Genomic DNA, 17,800 nt, shown 5'->3' on the forward strand with positions numbered 1-17,800 from the left:
TTATTGACAGTCAGACTCCAGAGAAGCTTTCTGTGCTGATTTGGGTGGGACTGGGCCAAATACCTGGCGCTAGGTTGCAAAAGAAGGTTTTCGACAAAATCCAAAATACCCGAAAATTTCGTCAGAGCGACGAGCCAATCTGAGACCTGCGTCTCGTTCGGCTCGAGCCAAGGATTCCGATGACATAAGGCACGTGGCTCTGCGACCAACCGTTTGGGAGTTACGAGCGATGCCGTACTTTCCGTCGCTGCAGTTCCACCGTCAGGCCGATCGGGACAAGGCCCGGTGACGTTGCAGACAGGGGAGGGTACTACGATCCCGCAGTGTTTCGGGTGTTTTCATCTTTGTTTGATTGTCTTTTTACATTACATTTTCCCTATTTTTCAGCTTACGGCGCCACCTACTGGCCTGTCGCCGCGCCCCTTTTCACCTGGCCTCGGACTGAGCCCCTGCACAGGTGTGCCGATTTGGGTGAAGGGATCTCACTCCTTCCCGGAGTTATAGCCATTCGAGCCACCTCGGACACGCCACCTTAGCACGTTTTGAGGTCCCCTCGCCAAGGTGAATGGAAATTTCCTCTTTTTTTGGATGATTATTGACAGTCAGACTCCAGAGAAGCTTTCTGTGCTGATTTGGGTGGGACTGGGCCAAATACCTGGCGCTAGGTTGCAAAAGAAGGTTTTCGACAAAATCCAAAATACCCGAAAATTTCGTCAGAGCGACGAGCCAATCTGAGACCTGCGTCTCGTTCGGCTCGAGCCAAGGATTCCGATGACATAAGGCACGTGGCTCTGCGACCAACCGTTTGGGAGTTACGAGCGATGCCGTACTTTCCGTCAGGCCGATCGGGACGAGGCCCGGTGACGTTGTAGACAGGGGAGGCTACCACCATCCCCCAGCGTTTTTAGGTCTCCCAAAACTTACCAAAGCCGAGATGGGCATCGCCGTGTCCGGCTTCCTCCCTGCTGCGTCTTAGCAGCATCGCTTCTCGGCCTTTTGGCTAAGATCAAGTGTAGTATCTGTTCTTATCAGTTTAATATCTGATACGTCCCCCATCCGGGGACTACATATTAAATGGATTTTTAGATCACGGAGCTGGAGCCGGGGCTTGCTCCGTCCACTCCATGCATCGGCCTGGTATTGCAGTGTCTCCAGGAACGGTGTGCTTTCCCTTTTTGGGGATTGCCATTTATTGTGTCGAATAGCAGAACAAGGAATGAGAGCTGCCATTGCAGATGCTGTGGTTTATTGCAAACTTTTTTTCTGATGTGTCCTCCTGGGGTCTTGGACTCTTCCACTAACGATGCACCCACCTGAGGTCTTGAAGTCTTTCACAGACGAGGTGGTGCATCGAATCAGGTGTGTTTGTTTAAAGAGAGTCATCTAAAACTGGCGTTGGGAAGCACCGGCCCATGAGCTTGGCAGTTTCCAGGCCAGTAACGGAAGGCACCCGTCCTTCCTTTCCTGGAGCGGGGGCGGAGGGCTAACCGTTGGTGAGGATGGTAGAGATGCAAATCAGACCTCTGGCTGACCGCCTGGGCCTTCATACTTACCTGGCAGGGGAGACACCATGATCAAGAAGGCGGTTCACCCAGGGCGAGGCTTGTCCATTGCACTCCGGCCATGCTGACCCCTGCGAATTCCCCAAATGCGGGAATCTCGACTGCATAATTTATGGTAGTGGGGGACTGCGTTCGCGCTCTCCCCTGAAATTGTTGGTGAAACAAAGCAGAAGAGGTTTTTACAGTTTTTTATTTATTTCCGTTTCAGAATGGGGAGTTCTGTCACATGCGAGATACGTGTTGTGCGCCTGTGAAACAAAGTCACTTACGCTCTTGAAAAATCAGACCCTGGTGGGTAGTTTAGTTCGAACATAGCGCAGACCTTACTTTGAAAGTAGATTGGACTGACTGCAGCCTAGCTGTATCTGTCTCCATGTTGTTTGTTTGTCCTTTTTTTCGATTCGTATTAATTTTGTTGTCGCTTACAGCGCCACCTAGTGGCCTGTCGCCGCGCCCTTTTTCACCTGGCCTCGGACTGAGCCCCTGCACAGGTGTGCCGATTTGGGTGAAGGGATCTCACTCCTTCCCGGAGTTATAGCCATTCGAGCCACCTCGGACACGCCACCTTAGCACGTTTTGAGGTCCCCTCGGCAAGGTGAATGGAAATTTCCTCTTTTTTTGGATGATTATTGACAGTCAGACTCCAGAGAAGCTTTCTGTGCTGATTTGGGTGGGACTGGGCCAAATACCTGGCGCTAGGTTGCAAAAGAAGGTTTTCGACAAAATCCAAAATACCCGAAAATTTCGTCAGAGCGACGAGCCAATCTGAGACCTGCGTCTCGTTCGGCTCGAGCCAAGGATTCCGATGACATAAGGCACGTGGCTCTGCGACCAACCGTTTGGGAGTTACGAGCGATGCCGTACTTTCCGTCGCTGCAGTTCCACCGTCAGGCCGATCGGGACAAGGCCCGGTGACGTTGCAGACAGGGGAGGGTACTACGATCCCGCAGTGTTTCGGGTGTTTTCATCTTTGTTTGATTGTCTTTTTACATTACATTTTCCCTATTTTTCAGCTTACGGCGCCACCTACTGGCCTGTCGCCGCGCCCCTTTTCACCTGGCCTCGGACTGAGCCCCTGCACAGGTGTGCCGATTTGGGTGAAGGGATCTCACTCCTTCCCGGAGTTATAGCCATTCGAGCCACCTCGGACACGCCACCTTAGCACGTTTTGAGGTCCCCTCGCCAAGGTGAATGGAAATTTCCTCTTTTTTTGGATGATTATTGACAGTCAGACTCCAGAGAAGCTTTCTGTGCTGATTTGGGTGGGACTGGGCCAAATACCTGGCGCTAGGTTGCAAAAGAAGGTTTTCGACAAAATCCAAAATACCCGAAAATTTCGTCAGAGCGACGAGCCAATCTGAGACCTGCGTCTCGTTCGGCTCGAGCCAAGGATTCCGATGACATAAGGCACGTGGCTCTGCGACCAACCGTTTGGGAGTTACGAGCGATGCCGTACTTTCCGTCAGGCCGATCGGGACGAGGCCCGGTGACGTTGTAGACAGGGGAGGCTACCACCATCCCCCAGCGTTTTTAGGTCTCCCAAAACTTACCAAAGCCGAGATGGGCATCGCCGTGTCCGGCTTCCTCCCTGCTGCGTCTTAGCAGCATCGCTTCTCGGCCTTTTGGCTAAGATCAAGTGTAGTATCTGTTCTTATCAGTTTAATATCTGATACGTCCCCCATCCGGGGACTACATATTAAATGGATTTTTAGATCACGGAGCTGGAGCCGGGGCTTGCTCCGTCCACTCCATGCATCGGCCTGGTATTGCAGTGTCTCCAGGAACGGTGTGCTTTCCCTTTTTGGGGATTGCCATTTATTGTGTCGAATAGCAGAACAAGGAATGAGAGCTGCCATTGCAGATGCTGTGGTTTATTGCAAACTTTTTTTCTGATGTGTCCTCCTGGGGTCTTGGACTCTTCCACTAACGATGCACCCACCTGAGGTCTTGAAGTCTTTCACAGACGAGGTGGTGCATCGAATCAGGTGTGTTTGTTTAAAGAGAGTCATCTAAAACTGGCGTTGGGAAGCACCGGCCCATGAGCTTGGCAGTTTCCAGGCCAGTAACGGAAGGCACCCGTCCTTCCTTTCCTGGAGCGGGGGCGGAGGGCTAACCGTTGGTGAGGATGGTAGAGATGCAAATCAGACCTCTGGCTGACCGCCTGGGCCTTCATACTTACCTGGCAGGGGAGACACCATGATCAAGAAGGCGGTTCACCCAGGGCGAGGCTTGTCCATTGCACTCCGGCCATGCTGACCCCTGCGAATTCCCCAAATGCGGGAATCTCGACTGCATAATTTATGGTAGTGGGGGACTGCGTTCGCGCTCTCCCCTGAAATTGTTGGTGAAACAAAGCAGAAGAGGTTTTTACAGTTTTTTATTTATTTCCGTTTCAGAATGGGGAGTTCTGTCACATGCGAGATACGTGTTGTGCGCCTGTGAAACAAAGTCACTTACGCTCTTGAAAAATCAGACCCTGGTGGGTAGTTTAGTTCGAACATAGCGCAGACCTTACTTTGAAAGTAGATTGGACTGACTGCAGCCTAGCTGTATCTGTCTCCATGTTGTTTGTTTGTCCTTTTTTTCGATTCGTATTAATTTTGTTGTCGCTTACAGCGCCACCTAGTGGCCTGTCGCCGCGCCCTTTTTCACCTGGCCTCGGACTGAGCCCCTGCACAGGTGTGCCGATTTGGGTGAAGGGATCTCACTCCTTCCCGGAGTTATAGCCATTCGAGCCACCTCGGACACGCCACCTTAGCACGTTTTGAGGTCCCCTCGGCAAGGTGAATGGAAATTTCCTCTTTTTTTGGATGATTATTGACAGTCAGACTCCAGAGAAGCTTTCTGTGCTGATTTGGGTGGGACTGGGCCAAATACCTGGCGCTAGGTTGCAAAAGAAGGTTTTCGACAAAATCCAAAATACCCGAAAATTTCGTCAGAGCGACGAGCCAATCTGAGACCTGCGTCTCGTTCGGCTCGAGCCAAGGATTCCGATGACATAAGGCACGTGGCTCTGCGACCAACCGTTTGGGAGTTACGAGCGATGCCGTACTTTCCGTCGCTGCAGTTCCACCGTCAGGCCGATCGGGACAAGGCCCGGTGACGTTGCAGACAGGGGAGGGTACTACGATCCCGCAGTGTTTCGGGTGTTTTCATCTTTGTTTGATTGTCTTTTTACATTACATTTTCCCTATTTTTCAGCTTACGGCGCCACCTACTGGCCTGTCGCCGCGCCCCTTTTCACCTGGCCTCGGACTGAGCCCCTGCACAGGTGTGCCGATTTGGGTGAAGGGATCTCACTCCTTCCCGGAGTTATAGCCATTCGAGCCACCTCGGACACGCCACCTTAGCACGTTTTGAGGTCCCCTCGCCAAGGTGAATGGAAATTTCCTCTTTTTTTGGATGATTATTGACAGTCAGACTCCAGAGAAGCTTTCTGTGCTGATTTGGGTGGGACTGGGCCAAATACCTGGCGCTAGGTTGCAAAAGAAGGTTTTCGACAAAATCCAAAATACCCGAAAATTTCGTCAGAGCGACGAGCCAATCTGAGACCTGCGTCTCGTTCGGCTCGAGCCAAGGATTCCGATGACATAAGGCACGTGGCTCTGCGACCAACCGTTTGGGAGTTACGAGCGATGCCGTACTTTCCGTCAGGCCGATCGGGACGAGGCCCGGTGACGTTGTAGACAGGGGAGGCTACCACCATCCCCCAGCGTTTTTAGGTCTCCCAAAACTTACCAAAGCCGAGATGGGCATCGCCGTGTCCGGCTTCCTCCCTGCTGCGTCTTAGCAGCATCGCTTCTCGGCCTTTTGGCTAAGATCAAGTGTAGTATCTGTTCTTATCAGTTTAATATCTGATACGTCCCCCATCCGGGGACTACATATTAAATGGATTTTTAGATCACGGAGCTGGAGCCGGGGCTTGCTCCGTCCACTCCATGCATCGGCCTGGTATTGCAGTGTCTCCAGGAACGGTGTGCTTTCCCTTTTTGGGGATTGCCATTTATTGTGTCGAATAGCAGAACAAGGAATGAGAGCTGCCATTGCAGATGCTGTGGTTTATTGCAAACTTTTTTTCTGATGTGTCCTCCTGGGGTCTTGGACTCTTCCACTAACGATGCACCCACCTGAGGTCTTGAAGTCTTTCACAGACGAGGTGGTGCATCGAATCAGGTGTGTTTGTTTAAAGAGAGTCATCTAAAACTGGCGTTGGGAAGCACCGGCCCATGAGCTTGGCAGTTTCCAGGCCAGTAACGGAAGGCACCCGTCCTTCCTTTCCTGGAGCGGGGGCGGAGGGCTAACCGTTGGTGAGGATGGTAGAGATGCAAATCAGACCTCTGGCTGACCGCCTGGGCCTTCATACTTACCTGGCAGGGGAGACACCATGATCAAGAAGGCGGTTCACCCAGGGCGAGGCTTGTCCATTGCACTCCGGCCATGCTGACCCCCGCGAATTCCCCAAATGCGGGAATCTCGACTGCATAATTTATGGTAGTGGGGGACTGCGTTCGCGCTCTCCCCTGAAATTGTTGGTGAAACAAAGCAGAAGAGGTTTTTACAGTTTTTTATTTATTTCCGTTTCAGAATGGGGAGTTCTGTCACATGCGAGATACGTGTTGTGCGCCTGTGAAACAAAGTCACTTACGCTCTTGAAAAATCAGACCCTGGTGGGTAGTTTAGTTCGAACATAGCGCAGACCTTACTTTGAAAGTAGATTGGACTGACTGCAGCCTAGCTGTATCTGTCTCCATGTTGTTTGTTTGTCCTTTTTTTCGATTCGTATTAATTTTGTTGTCGCTTACAGCGCCACCTAGTGGCCTGTCGCCGCGCCCTTTTTCACCTGGCCTCGGACTGAGCCCCTGCACAGGTGTGCCGATTTGGGTGAAGGGATCTCACTCCTTCCCGGAGTTATAGCCATTCGAGCCACCTCGGACACGCCACCTTAGCACGTTTTGAGGTCCCCTCGGCAAGGTGAATGGAAATTTCCTCTTTTTTTTGGATGATTATTGACAGTCAGACTCCAGAGAAGCTTTCTGTGCTGATTTGGGTGGGACTGGGCCAAATACCTGGCGCTAGGTTGCAAAAGAAGGTTTTCGACAAAATCCAAAATACCCGAAAATTTCGTCAGAGCGACGAGCCAATCTGAGACCTGCGTCTCGTTCGGCTCGAGCCAAGGATTCCGATGACATAAGGCACGTGGCTCTGCGACCAACCGTTTGGGAGTTACGAGCGATGCCGTACTTTCCGTCGCTGCAGTTCCACCGTCAGGCCGATCGGGACAAGGCCCGGTGACGTTGCAGACAGGGGAGGGTACTACGATCCCGCAGTGTTTCGGGTGTTTTCATCTTTGTTTGATTGTCTTTTTACATTACATTTTCCCTATTTTTCAGCTTACGGCGCCACCTACTGGCCTGTCGCCGCGCCCCTTTTCACCTGGCCTCGGACTGAGCCCCTGCACAGGTGTGCCGATTTGGGTGAAGGGATCTCACTCCTTCCCGGAGTTATAGCCATTCGAGCCACCTCGGACACGCCACCTTAGCACGTTTTGAGGTCCCCTCGCCAAGGTGAATGGAAATTTCCTCTTTTTTTGGATGATTATTGACAGTCAGACTCCAGAGAAGCTTTCTGTGCTGATTTGGGTGGGACTGGGCCAAATACCTGGCGCTAGGTTGCAAAAGAAGGTTTTCGACAAAATCCAAAATACCCGAAAATTTCGTCAGAGCGACGAGCCAATCTGAGACCTGCGTCTCGTTCGGCTCGAGCCAAGGATTCCGATGACATAAGGCACGTGGCTCTGCGACCAACCGTTTGGGAGTTACGAGCGATGCCGTACTTTCCGTCAGGCCGATCGGGACGAGGCCCGGTGACGTTGTAGACAGGGGAGGCTACCACCATCCCCCAGCGTTTTTAGGTCTCCCAAAACTTACCAAAGCCGAGATGGGCATCGCCGTGTCCGGCTTCCTCCCTGCTGCGTCTTAGCAGCATCGCTTCTCGGCCTTTTGGCTAAGATCACGTGGTCTGGTCGGACGGTTGAGACAGCGATCGCCTCTAGGTGGACCTTTAGGCTCGTGTGTGGCTTGTGGCACGAGTCCTCTATCCTCCAAGAGGTAAATTGACAAGCGGCTTTTAATTGGAGACGACTCGCTTTGCGGAGAATCAACTTGTTTTTAAGGTAAGAAGGTTTTATCTAATTTATTTAGTTAATTTATTGTTTGTTTTAGCCGCTGCGTGCTGGTGGTGCCTCCACCATGTCGGCTGCTCGTGCCGGCATGCGGAGGCACCACAGCGTGCGTTTTATATTCAAGGAGGTCGATGGAAAGCTTCTGGGTATGTCCCGCATGGACTTTTCCAGAAAGCTTGTTCAAAAGACCTTACATTTTAAGCCTGAAGACCTGAATTGTTTGATGACTCTGCCTCTGAACAAAGGTTTTGATTTGAGTTTTAAGACTGCTTCCCTGCTAAGTGAGTTTTGGCAAAGGTTTGAATCTGTTAAATCCCAGTTCTCTATGTTTATGGTGGAGAAACTTTCTGACAACACACTTAAAACTGTGATTGTCAGAATGTTCAATGAAACTGTGACTGGTGAAGATATATGTGTGTGGCTGGGTAGATTTTGCACTGTTCGAGGCCAGCCAGTCAAGGTGCTAGATGAAGATGGTATCTGGACATGCTCCTGGCGAATCCCCATTAAACAATGGGAGGACGCTGGGGGCTACCAGGGCCTGAAACATCTGCCCTCCATGATTGTGCTTGGAGAGAACAGAGGCTACATTCATTACCAGGGTATGCCTAAGTTATGTCGGAAATGTGGGAAATTTGGTCACTTAGCCGATGTATGCCAAGAATTAGTTTGTGGGAAGTGCAAAGAAATTGGTCACGGGTTTGAACAGTGTACCAATGGCAGGCGGTGCAATCTTTGTGGAGATTCAAACCACCTCTACAGAGATTGCCCTAAAAGTTTTGCCAACAAGCTCAAAATGGCCGCCCCACATTGGCACCAAACAAACGAAGAAAGGAAAGAGGAGGCGGTCCCTGAGGTTTTGGCGGGAATTTCAAATTCCCAGCCAGCCTCAGGGATTGGGCAGGAAGGAGGAAGTGGGGCGGCCATAGGGGCGGAGTCAGATATTGAAATGGAAAAAGGCACGGAAGGAGAAGTGACCGAGGGAGAAACAAGCTCCTCCCTACAAACGGTGTCAGAGTTGGTACAGGAATCCAGTGGGAGTGAATTTGAGTGTTCACTCCCAAATGCTCAAGTGCAAAAAAGACCTGCGGGATCTCCTCTGGTGGAAACCGAGGAGAAAAAAGCTAGGGCAGCACAGCGGCTTGATAGTTCCGATTTGGAAGATCAAGAACGCATGTGGCCCCTAGAGTCCCCAAATGAGGTATCTTTTTTGCACATCAAGCTAAGAACATCGTCGCCTAGGGAGTTACAAGAGGATTTCTCTGTAGCACCCGAGGCATCGAGCACCTGCTCTCCAGGACCCAGTTCATCTGTGAGAAAGGAAGGGCAGGTGAAACAAGATAAAACATGATTTTAAGTATATTTTTGTAGTCTTTTTGTCTTCTGTTTAAATGTCTCATACTGTTTTAACCATACTGCTCATGGCCCTCACTATCTCTACCATTAATGTAAGAAGTGTGAGGTCCACCTTACGAGCACAGAGCATTTTATCCTTTTTAAAGTGTTTTAAGTCAGACTTGTTTTTACTGCAAGAGTGTGCTCTGCCCTTTTTAAATAGTTACAGAAAGTTGGAGGAGATGTGGACCATGGGGCCCTCAATATGGAGTGGCTCCAACTTCAACAAAAATGACGGTGTCGCTATTTTAATCAACAATTCAAACATCACGGTGAAGGATAGCACTGTGGTGAGGGAAGGGCGGGCTCTTTTAGCAAACCTGACTTTTTTAGGGAGGGATTTTAAGGTTCTTAATGTGTATGGTTTTACAGAAAAAAATGACAGATATGAGCTTTTAGAAGACCTGCAGCCCCACATGTTAGGCAGGGCTCCCCTAATAGTAGCAGGGGATTTTAACTGTGTTTTATCCAAAACAGATAGGAAGAGAATAGGAGAAGATTTTAAGGTCGATAAGACATCGGTTTTATTGCAAAATTTAGTCAAGGATTTTAAGTTAGTTGACTGTTTTAAACAACTGCATCAAAGAGAGGAGGGCTTCACCTGGTTCAGTGGTGATGGCACCAGAGCCTCTCGAATTGACTATGTTTTTACAAGGGACTGCCCGCCAACCGATGCAACATTGACCCCTCCCTTTTTTTCTGATCACATGATACTGTCTTGCACCCTTTCACTTTCCATGGGTGTGACGGTAGGAGGAGGGCTGTGGAAGCTGAACTGTTCCCTATTAGAGGATGAAGAAGTGGTTAGAGAGTATAGGGAGCAGTTCAGCCAATGGCAGACCCTCCAAGACTTTTATGATACACGTGCACAGTGGTGGGAAGTGGTTAAGGACCGGACAAGACAGTTTTTTAGAAATATAGGGAAAAGGAAAAAGAACAGGGAAAGAAGACACATGATGGGGCTGCAAAAAAGACTGCAGAGATATTTTAACCTTTTAAACAGTGGATTGGATTTTACAGAAGAGATAAAAGAAGTCAAGAAAGAAATGTCAGTTTTATTCGAAGTTCAGAGTAGGGGTGTTATTTTAAGATGTAAAGAAAGAGAAATAGAAGAAGGGGAGAAATGCACAAGATACTTTTTTAAAAAAATTATTACACGGGGTGGGTCAATCTCTGCTTTGAAGACTTTTACCGGGAGGGAAGCAAGCGGCACAAAAGAGATTTTAAATGAAACTGAAAACTTTTATAATAATTTATATAGTGCAAAAGAGGCTCATAATGGGGTTTTAGAGGAAGTTTTAACCTTTTTAAATAAAAAGGTAAAGAGCCCAGATGTGCTTTTATCCCAGGATTTTACAGTTTTAGAAATTCAGAAAGCTTTAAAACATTTTAAAAAAGGGAAGTCCCCTGGCATTGACGGACTTCCCTTTGAATTTTATCTGACTTTCTGGGACATTTTAGCACACGAACTGTTGACCGTTTTTAAAGAATTTGAGACTCTTGACAGACTTCCTGACAGCTTTAGAGTAGGGATAGTTTCATTATTATATAAGAAAGGAGACAAGACTGACTTGAAAAACTGGCGACCAATCACGCTTTTAAATTTTGATTGTAAACTTTTTAGTAAGATTTTAGCAACACGCATGTCGACTGTTTTAGAGGACGTGATCCACCCGGATCAAGCTTGTGCTGTGCCCGGAAGAAAGATAACAGACAACCTAGTGCTGATTAGAGACGCCATCTGTTACGCGAGAGACAGAAATATTCGGCTAGTAGTCCTAAATTTAGATTTTGAAAAAGCATTTGATCGAGTCTCGCACCAGTACCTCTTCCAGGTTCTGGAGAAAATGGGGCTTCCAAAGAGGTTTATAGCCTGGGTGGGACTGCTGTACAAGGGAATAGTCAGCAAAATTCTAATAAATGGGCATCTTTCCAAAGCTGTGGACATACACAGTGGTGTCCGTCAGGGATGTCCTTTATCTCCTCTTCTGTATGTGGCTTGCATCGAGCCACTGGCACAGATCTTGAGAAGGGACAAATGGATCAAAGGACTGGACGTTCCTGGGACGGGGGGACTGACGGCGACCTGTGTTTTATATATGGATGACGTAACTCTTTTAGCCACAGACGTTTTATCAATACGAAGAGCACTGGACTTGACTGACTGGTACGGTCGGGCCTCGGGCGCCAAACTCAATAGAAACAAGTCCGAGGCCCAGCTCTTCGGGCCGTGGGGAGACGTGGACACAGGAGGACTTGATTTGGTTTTTAAAGACAACGATTTTAAGATTTTAGGCATTAAATTTGATAAAGACGGGGGTGGACGGGAAAACTGGACTGACTTGTTAGGGAAAGTTAGGAAAAGACTGGGGTTTTGGGGACTAAGACAGATGACGATGGAAGGCAAGGTTTTAATTTTTAAATCTGTGATTTTACCTCTGATTTTACTTGTCTGTTCTGTTTTTAGCCCCCCTCGGTGGTTCCTGGGGAAACTGGAGAGGGCGGTGTTTTACTTCCTGTGGGGGTCCAAGTGGGAGCGCCTGAAGAGGGAGACCATCAAGAAAAGGCCGGAGAACGGTGGAAAAGGCCTCCCAGACCCCCACCTGTTTTTAGGCAGCCGCTTCACCGCCCTGCACATTAGTTATGCCACGACCCCATCCAAAGAAAACAAGACGGCTGCAATGGCGCGATTCTGGATGGGGTCTTACCTACGAACACTGAAAATTTTACCAGTGGACTTGAAAACCCCAGTGTCTTTTAACTTGCCCAAAGAGTACAGTTTTATAAAAAAGTTTTTAAAGAAATACCTTTTAGAGAGTGAAGATGTCACCATTTTAACTCAACACAAGTCTCTCATCTCTGTTGTGCAGGACCGGGAACCGGTGAGTCCAGTTCCGGGCCTCACACCAAGTGAGGCCAAACAGGTTTGGCGGAACGCGGCTCACCCCGCTCTCCAGAACAGGCACAAGGACTTATCGTGGATGGTGGCTCATGAGATCCTCCCGGTCAGGGCGGTTATGCACTCCAGAGGCATGGCCAAAAACCCCATCTGCCCGCGGTCCGGCTGCAATTCCCCGGAGACCGTCCACCACCTGCTCTGGGAGTGCAGCACTGCGCGGGACCTGTGGGCCAAGACCGGCCCCCTGTATTTCCCGTGCCTACCAGCGGGTGGGGCCCAGTTCGGGTACCAGCTCGCCATCCTTGGGGTGGGCCGGGGCTTGAAGGACTTGACGGCACAGAAATTTACCTCGCTCTGGCTCACCCTCAACGTCATCAAGGATGCCATCTGGGCCACCAGAAACCTGCTGGTGGGGAAGCGCGTTACGGTAACCCTCCATGCATGCGAGCTAAAGGTAACATCAATGCTGCAGGGGTACCGGACGACGATATTCGGACGGGGGGGCCGGGGTCGCACGGAGAGGGTCCCGGCAGGCACCGACCCTGGCCGCCCGTAGATGCACCCTCACCACTCTGGCTACGGGAACAGCGGGCCAGCGGGCCGGAGGAGAGGGGATCTCCGCTGAGTCCATAAAGTAGCATCTCATGTCCCTGTTCTGGAGAGTGGGGTGATGACCCACTTGATAAGGACTCACCCCCGGTCTTGCACAACAGATGATTTTTAAATTGGTGTTTTTTATCGTTTTATTATGAAAGAGGTTTTATTAACATATATACGAGGCTTGTTTGCTTTTTTTAAAAATTTGTATTTTACTTTTGGAACTGACCGCACCTTTTAAACACACCTCAATAATGGACTTTTAAAAACAAGCAAAACACTGTGGTTTTAATCAGATGCTTTTTAAAAATGATTGTTTATTTCATTTTACCATGTGTATTTATTATATATTATATTGCTTGTTTTAATGTGTGATTAAAAAGAAAATGTTGTGGGAAAAAGAAAAAATGCAAATGGAAAAAATGTAAATGGTGACAATAAAACTTTTTCGAAAAAAAAAAAAATCTGTTCTTATCAGTTTAATATCTGATACGTCCCCCATCCGGGGACTACATATTAAATGGATTTTTAGATCACGGAGCTGGAGCCGGGGCTTGCTCCGTCCACTCCATGCATCGGCCTGGTATTGCAGTGTCTCCAGGAACGGTGTGCTTTCCCTTTTTGGGGATTGCCATTTATTGTGTCGAATAGCAGAACAAGGAATGAGAGCTGCCATTGCAGATGCTGTGGTTTATTGCAAACTTTTTTCCTGATGTGTCCACCTGGGGTCTTGGACTCTTCCACTAACGATGCACCCACCTGAGGTCTTGAAGTCTTTCACAGACGAGGTGACGCATCGAATCAGGTGTGTTTGTTTAAAGAGAGTCATCTAAAACTGGCGTTGGGAAGCACCGGCCCATGAGCTTGGCAGTTTCCAGGCCAGTAACGGAAGGCACCCGTCCTTCCTTTCCTGGAGGGGGGGCGGAGGGCTAACCGTTGGTGAGGATGGTAGAGATGCAAATCACACCTCTGGCTGACCGCCTGGGCCTTCATACTTACCTGGCAGGGGAGACACCATGATCAAGAAGGCGGTTCACCCAGGGCGAGGCTTGTCCATTGCACTCCGGCCATGCTGACCCCTGCGAATTCCCCAAATGCGGGAATCTCGACTGCATAATTTATGGTAGTGGGGACTGCGTTCGCGCTCTCCCCTGAAATTGTTGGTGAAACAAAGCAGAAGAGGTTTTTACAGTTTTTTATTTATTTCCGTTTCAGAAATGGGGAGTTCTGTCACATGCGAGAACGTGTTGTGCGCCTGTGAAACAAAGTGGTGTGTTTGTTTAAAGAGAGTCATCTAAAACTGGCGTTGGGAAGCACCGGCCCATGAGCTTGGCAGTTTCCAGGCCAGTAACGGAAGGCACCCGTCCTTCCTTTCCTGGAGCGGGGGCGGAGGGCTAACCGTTGGTGAGGATGGTAGAGATGCAAATCAGACCTCTGGCTGACCGCCTGGGCCTTCATACTTACCTGGCAGGGGAGACACCATGATCAAGAAGGCGGTTCACCCAGGGCGAGGCTTGTCCATTGCACTCCGGCCATGCTGACCCCTGCGAATTCCCCAAATGCGGGAATCTCGACTGCATAATTTATGGTAGTGGGGGACTGCGTTCGCGCTCTCCCCTGAAATTGTTGGTGAAACAAAGCAGAAGAGGTTTTTACAGTTTTTTATTTATTTCCGTTTCAGAATGGGGAGTTCTGTCACATGCGAGATACGTGTTGTGCGCCTGTGAAACAAAGTCACTTACGCTCTTGAAAAATCAGACCCTGGTGGGTAGTTTAGTTCGAACATAGCGCAGACCTTACTTTGAAAGTAGATTGGACTGACTGCAGCCTAGCTGTATCTGTCTCCATGTTGTTTGTTTGTCCTTTTTTTCGATTCGTATTAATTTTGTTGTCGCTTACAGCGCCACCTAGTGGCCTGTCGCCGCGCCCTTTTTCACCTGGCCTCGGACTGAGCCCCTGCACAGGTGTGCCGATTTGGGTGAAGGGATCTCACTCCTTCCCGGAGTTATAGCCATTCGAGCCACCTCGGACACGCCACCTTAGCACGTTTTGAGGTCCCCTCGGCAAGGTGAATGGAAATTTCCTCTTTTTTTGGATGATTATTGACAGTCAGACTCCAGAGAAGCTTTCTGTGCTGATTTGGGTGGGACTGGGCCAAATACCTGGCGCTAGGTTGCAAAAGAAGGTTTTCGACAAAATCCAAAATACCCGAAAATTTCGTCAGAGCGACGAGCCAATCTGAGACCTGCGTCTCGTTCGGCTCGAGCCAAGGATTCCGATGACATAAGGCACGTGGCTCTGCGACCAACCGTTTGGGAGTTACGAGCGATGCCGTACTTTCCGTCGCTGCAGTTCCACCGTCAGGCCGATCGGGACAAGGCCCGGTGACGTTGCAGACAGGGGAGGGTACTACGATCCCGCAGTGTTTCGGGTGTTTTCATCTTTGTTTGATTGTCTTTTTACATTACATTTTCCCTATTTTTCAGCTTACGGCGCCACCTACTGGCCTGTCGCCGCGCCCCTTTTCACCTGGCCTCGGACTGAGCCCCTGCACAGGTGTGCCGATTTGGGTGAAGGGATCTCACTCCTTCCCGGAGTTATAGCCATTCGAGCCACCTCGGACACGCCACCTTAGCACGTTTTGAGGTCCCCTCGCCAAGGTGAATGGAAATTTCCTCTTTTTTTGGATGATTATTGACAGTCAGACTCCAGAGAAGCTTTCTGTGCTGATTTGGGTGGGACTGGGCCAAATACCTGGCGCTAGGTTGCAAAAGAAGGTTTTCGACAAAATCCAAAATACCCGAAAATTTCGTCAGAGCGACGAGCCAATCTGAGACCTGCGTCTCGTTCGGCTCGAGCCAAGGATTCCGATGACATAAGGCACGTGGCTCTGCGACCAACCGTTTGGGAGTTACGAGCGATGCCGTACTTTCCGTCAGGCCGATCGGGACGAGGCCCGGTGACGTTGTAGACAGGGGAGGCTACCACCATCCCCCAGCGTTTTTAGGTCTCCCAAAACTTACCAAAGCCGAGATGGGCATCGCCGTGTCCGGCTTCCTCCCTGCTGCGTCTTAGCAGCATCGCTTCTCGGCCTTTTGGCTAAGATCAAGTGTAGTATCTGTTCTTATCAGTTTAATATCTGATACGTCCCCCATCCGGGGACTACATATTAAATGGATTTTTAGATCACGGAGCTGGAGCCGGGGCTTGCTCCGTCCACTCCATGCATCGGCCTGGTATTGCAGTGTCTCCAGGAACGGTGTGCTTTCCCTTTTTGGGGATTGCCATTTATTGTGTCGAATAGCAGAACAAGGAATGAGAGCTGCCATTGCAGATGCTGTGGTTTATTGCAAACTTTTTTTCTGATGTGTCCTCCTGGGGTCTTGGACTCTTCCACTAACGATGCACCCACCTGAGGTCTTGAAGTCTTTCACAGACGAGGTGGTGCATCGAATCAGGTGTGTTTGTTTAAAGAGAGTCATCTAAAACTGGCGTTGGGAAGCACCGGCCCATGAGCTTGGCAGTTTCCAGGCCAGTAACGGAAGGCACCCGTCCTTCCTTTCCTGGAGCGGGGGCGGAGGGCTAACCGTTGGTGAGGATGGTAGAGATGCAAATCAGACCTCTGGCTGACCGCCTGGGCCTTCATACTTACCTGGCAGGGGAGACACCATGATCAAGAAGGCGGTTCACCCAGGGCGAGGCTTGTCCATTGCACTCCGGCCATGCTGACCCCTGCGAATTCCCCAAATGCGGGAATCTCGACTGCATAATTTATGGTAGTGGGGGACTGCGTTCGCGCTCTCCCCTGAAATTGTTGGTGAAACAAAGCAGAAGAGGTTTTTACAGTTTTTTATTTATTTCCGTTTCAGAATGGGGAGTTCTGTCACATGCGAGATACGTGTTGTGCGCCTGTGAAACAAAGTCACTTACGCTCTTGAAAAATCAGACCCTGGTGGGTAGTTTAGTTCGAACATAGCGCAGACCTTACTTTGAAAGTAGATTGGACTGACTGCAGCCTAGCTGTATCTGTCTCCATGTTGTTTGTTTGTCCTTTTTTTTCGATTCGTATTAATTTTGTTGTCGCTTACAGCGCCACCTAGTGGCCTGTCGCCGCGCCCTTTTTCACCTGGCCTCGGACTGAGCCCCTGCACAGGTGTGCCGATTTGGGTGAAGGGATCTCACTCCTTCCCGGAGTTATAGCCATTCGAGCCACCTCGGACACGCCACCTTAGCACGTTTTGAGGTCCCCTCGCCAAGGTGAATGGAAATTTCCTCTTTTTTTGGATGATTATTGACAGTCAGACTCCAGAGAAGCTTTCTGTGCTGATTTGGGTGGGACTGGGCCAAATACCTGGCGCTAGGTTGCAAAAGAAGGTTTTCGACAAAATCCAAAATACCCGAAAATTTCGTCAGAGCGACGAGCCAATCTGAGACCTGCGTCTCGTTCGGCTCGAGCCAAGGATTCCGATGACATAAGGCACGTGGCTCTGCGACCAACCGTTTGGGAGTTACGAGCGATGCCGTACTTTCCGTCGCTGCAGTTCCACCGTCAGGCCGATCGGGACAAGGCCCGGTGACGTTGCAGACAGGGGAGGGTACTACGATCCCGCAGTGTTTCGGGTGTTTTCATCTTTGTTTGATTGTCTTTTTACATTACATTTTCCCTATTTTTCAGCTTACGGCGCCACCTACTGGCCTGTCGCCGCGCCCCTTTTCACCTGGCCTCGGACTGAGCCCCTGCACAGGTGTGCCGATTTGGGTGAAGGGATCTCACTCCTTCCCGGAGTTATAGCCATTCGAGCCACCTCGGACACGCCACCTTAGCACGTTTTGAGGTCCCCTCGCCAAGGTGAATGGAAATTTCCTCTTTTTTTGGATGATTATTGACAGTCAGACTCCAGAGAAGCTTTCTGTGCTGATTTGGGTGGGACTGGGGCCAAATACCTGGCGCTAGGTTGCAAAAGAAGGTTTTCGACAAAATCCAAAATACCCGAAAATTTCGTCAGAGCGACGAGCCAATCTGAGACCTGCGTCTCGTTCGGCTCGAGCCAAGGATTCCGATGACATAAGGCACGTGGCTCTGCGACCAACCGTTTGGGAGTTACGAGCGATGCCGTACTTTCCGTCAGGCCGATCGGGACGAGGCCCGGTGACGTTGTAGACAGG

At 49.9% G+C, this 17,800-nt stretch overlaps 10 non-coding genes and 1 pseudogene across 10 annotated transcripts; all 11 read left to right on the forward strand.

Annotated features, from left to right (window-relative positions):
* Positions 1–980: 980 nt before the first annotated feature.
* On the forward strand, positions 981–1,171 carry LOC113099496 (U2 spliceosomal RNA). The gene has a single exon (XR_003289460.1). It is a non-coding gene; the product is annotated as a U2 spliceosomal RNA (small nuclear RNA).
* Positions 1,172–1,545: 374 nt separating this feature from the next.
* LOC113099471 (U1 spliceosomal RNA) lies at positions 1,546–1,709 on the forward strand. Its single transcript, XR_003289438.1, has one exon. It is a non-coding gene; the product is annotated as a U1 spliceosomal RNA (small nuclear RNA).
* A 1,459-nt stretch (positions 1,710–3,168) lies between these two features.
* LOC113099497 (U2 spliceosomal RNA) lies at positions 3,169–3,359 on the forward strand. The gene has a single exon (XR_003289461.1). It is a non-coding gene; the product is annotated as a U2 spliceosomal RNA (small nuclear RNA).
* Positions 3,360–3,733: 374 nt separating this feature from the next.
* Positions 3,734–3,897, forward strand: LOC113099473 (U1 spliceosomal RNA). Its single transcript, XR_003289440.1, has one exon. It is a non-coding gene; the product is annotated as a U1 spliceosomal RNA (small nuclear RNA).
* Positions 3,898–5,356: 1,459 nt separating this feature from the next.
* LOC113099498 (U2 spliceosomal RNA) lies at positions 5,357–5,547 on the forward strand. Its single transcript, XR_003289462.1, has one exon. It is a non-coding gene; the product is annotated as a U2 spliceosomal RNA (small nuclear RNA).
* A 374-nt stretch (positions 5,548–5,921) lies between these two features.
* LOC113099481 (U1 spliceosomal RNA) lies at positions 5,922–6,085 on the forward strand. Its single transcript, XR_003289448.1, has one exon. It is a non-coding gene; the product is annotated as a U1 spliceosomal RNA (small nuclear RNA).
* A 6,988-nt stretch (positions 6,086–13,073) lies between these two features.
* On the forward strand, positions 13,074–13,251 carry LOC113099504 (uncharacterized; annotated as a pseudogene).
* A 374-nt stretch (positions 13,252–13,625) lies between these two features.
* On the forward strand, positions 13,626–13,787 carry LOC113099486 (U1 spliceosomal RNA). The gene has a single exon (XR_003289452.1). It is a non-coding gene; the product is annotated as a U1 spliceosomal RNA (small nuclear RNA).
* A 303-nt stretch (positions 13,788–14,090) lies between these two features.
* Positions 14,091–14,254, forward strand: LOC113099474 (U1 spliceosomal RNA). Its single transcript, XR_003289441.1, has one exon. It is a non-coding gene; the product is annotated as a U1 spliceosomal RNA (small nuclear RNA).
* Positions 14,255–15,713: 1,459 nt separating this feature from the next.
* Positions 15,714–15,904, forward strand: LOC113099499 (U2 spliceosomal RNA). The gene has a single exon (XR_003289463.1). It is a non-coding gene; the product is annotated as a U2 spliceosomal RNA (small nuclear RNA).
* A 374-nt stretch (positions 15,905–16,278) lies between these two features.
* Positions 16,279–16,442, forward strand: LOC113099475 (U1 spliceosomal RNA). The gene has a single exon (XR_003289442.1). It is a non-coding gene; the product is annotated as a U1 spliceosomal RNA (small nuclear RNA).
* The last annotated feature ends 1,358 nt before the right edge of the window (positions 16,443–17,800 follow it).

This window comes from Carassius auratus, unplaced genomic scaffold, assembly GCF_003368295.1.
Source record: "Carassius auratus strain Wakin unplaced genomic scaffold, ASM336829v1 scaf_tig00216951, whole genome shotgun sequence".
NCBI classification, from domain to species: Eukaryota; Metazoa; Chordata; class Actinopteri; order Cypriniformes; family Cyprinidae; genus Carassius; species Carassius auratus.